This window comes from Staurois parvus, unplaced genomic scaffold, assembly GCF_062004578.1.
Source record: "Staurois parvus isolate SC_StPar_1 unplaced genomic scaffold, SC_StPar_1.0 ptg000232l, whole genome shotgun sequence".
Classification (NCBI taxonomy): Eukaryota; Metazoa; Chordata; class Amphibia; order Anura; family Ranidae; genus Staurois; species Staurois parvus.
The window spans coordinates 4,883,279-4,885,498 of NW_028318028.1; the positions used below are offsets into that span (position 1 = coordinate 4,883,279).

Here is a 2,220-nt window from a genome sequence, read left to right on the forward strand (position 1 = left end):
ACCCAATCTAGGGTTGAACTTTCAATCCAGCGTTTATATAGAGTGCCCAGGACCTGACATAAAGCCATGCCTGCCCCCTGCAGATCATTTTTGTCTCATCATTGTAATGGAAGACCTTAATATTAAAGCTGTAGATGCCTGTTAGTGTATATCATTGACATTAAGTTACCTCTTAAACTAACAAAGAGAAACCTTCTTCTTTAAAGCAGCTTTAAAAAAGCTTTCTTCTTTAAACAGACAGACAGTGGTCAGATAAATGTGACCAAATGGAGCAAGGAAATCAGACTATGGTGGCATTTTTCATTATTAAAGGAATCTCAGACATTCCAGAGCTGAAGGCTCCAATATTCCTTTTGGTTCTTCTTATTTATATCCTCACTATTGGTGGGAACATGACCATTCTTTTGCTGGTCTGCCTTGATCACCATCTCCACACTCCAATGTATTTTTTCTTGGCAAATCTATCGATAATCGATATGTGCTCTACAACTGTCACTCTACACAATATCCTTCTCATAGGTGTAACTGGGAATCACGATATTTCATATCTCAGCTGCATTGCTCAGATCTATTTCTTTGGATGTTTCATTAGTGATGAACTATTGTTTCTTACTGCCATGGGCTATGACCGATATGTTGCCATCTGTAATCCCTTGAGATACACAGTTATCATGAATCACAAAACTTGCACTCTTCTGGCTTCTGTCTGTTGGGCTCTTGGTTTTGTAGAAATTATCCCGTATGCTGTTTTGATGACTGATTTTTCCTGTTACAGATCAAACATAGTAAATCACTTCTTCTGTGACCTGGCACAAGTCATAAAACTTTCTTGCAGCAACACTTCTGTCCTGGAGACTTTGTTCATAATTGAAGGGGCAGTCTTGATGGCTCTTGTACCTTTCTTGTTAACTGTTCTATCCTACATTTTTATTATCACCACCATACTAAGGATTCGTTCCAGCATAGGAAGACGTAAAGCTTTCTACACATGTTCCTCACACCTTACAGTTGTCATCCTTCTCCATACTACCTTAGTCTTTCAGTACTTGAGGCCCATTTCAGCAGACAGTCTAGAGTACAATAAGCTGCTCTCCCTGTTTAACACAGCTGCTGTCCCCATTTTAAACCCTCTCATCTACAGCCTCAAAAATAAAGATGTAAAGTCAGCTTTAAGAAAAAAATTACAGCATTTCAGAACTAAAAAATAACTATGAAACAGTTACATTCTTAATTATTTGTCTGTTCATTTTGTGGAAGCTGGTAACAGCAAAAATAAAGACTACTAGCTTGAAATAAAAGTGTGCAGATGTTAAAGTGTATGCTACCCTAAATATTTTTTTTTTGTTTGTGTTCACATATGTGTATATTATAAATCATAGTCTTTATCATTTACATGTACTTTTTCTACCTGAAGTACTTGTTGGATTCTGCCAGTCACCTTTCTTCCTTGTAAACTGACCACACAAAGCACAGAAGATGATATGTGTTAGTGTGGTTAGTTTGCATTGTCTGGCTGACCATTTAGAGGTACAGTACACTGTGCAGACACACAACATGCCTGTATTGGATAGGTTGTTCAGTCATGCCACAGCCGACCCCCGCCAACCAATCACAGTCTTCCTGTCAGGAATTACCAGCAGAGATGGCCAGATCTGCATGGCTGCACTCAGAAAACTGGGACTAGACTGTAAATGCTTTAAGTGAGATTTATTTACTGTGAGACACAATCCAAGTAAACACCAGTACACAGCAAACAAAAAAATATAAGTGAACCAACAATCTAGTGATCTGGCTAATAACTAACAAACAGAATGTCAATCTAACAACTAACTATACACAATATATACAGTATAAAATGGAGAACACCAAAAAGGAAGGGGAAATTAGAGGTGCAGGGAGGAGATGGGAAGGGGCAAACAAAACTGGGAACAAAAACAAGGAGGAGGAGGTACAAGACAGCAAGGTACAGGACAGGAGCAAGAGCAGGATCTAGGCAAAAAGAATCTGCCAGCAGCAAAACACTGGATAGAGAGGCACTCAGTAGGAAAGGACCTAAATACCCTCCCAGCAGCCAGCATCAGGTGGAAACAGATTACTGGGGTCTGCTGTCTTCTAGTGAACACCTCTGCCCAGGGAACCACAGTGCTACCTGGAGGTGATCCAGGTCCTGACACTTCCTCTAGCAAACACCCCCTCCCAATTACAGCCTGCCTCTTGAGC

General features: G+C 40.1%; 1 pseudogene; it reads left to right on the forward strand.

The window, feature by feature from the left end:
- Nucleotides 1–266: 266 nt before the first annotated feature.
- LOC149460268 (olfactory receptor 8D1-like) lies at nucleotides 267–1,296 on the forward strand (annotated as a pseudogene).
- The last annotated feature ends 924 nt before the right edge of the window (nucleotides 1,297–2,220 follow it).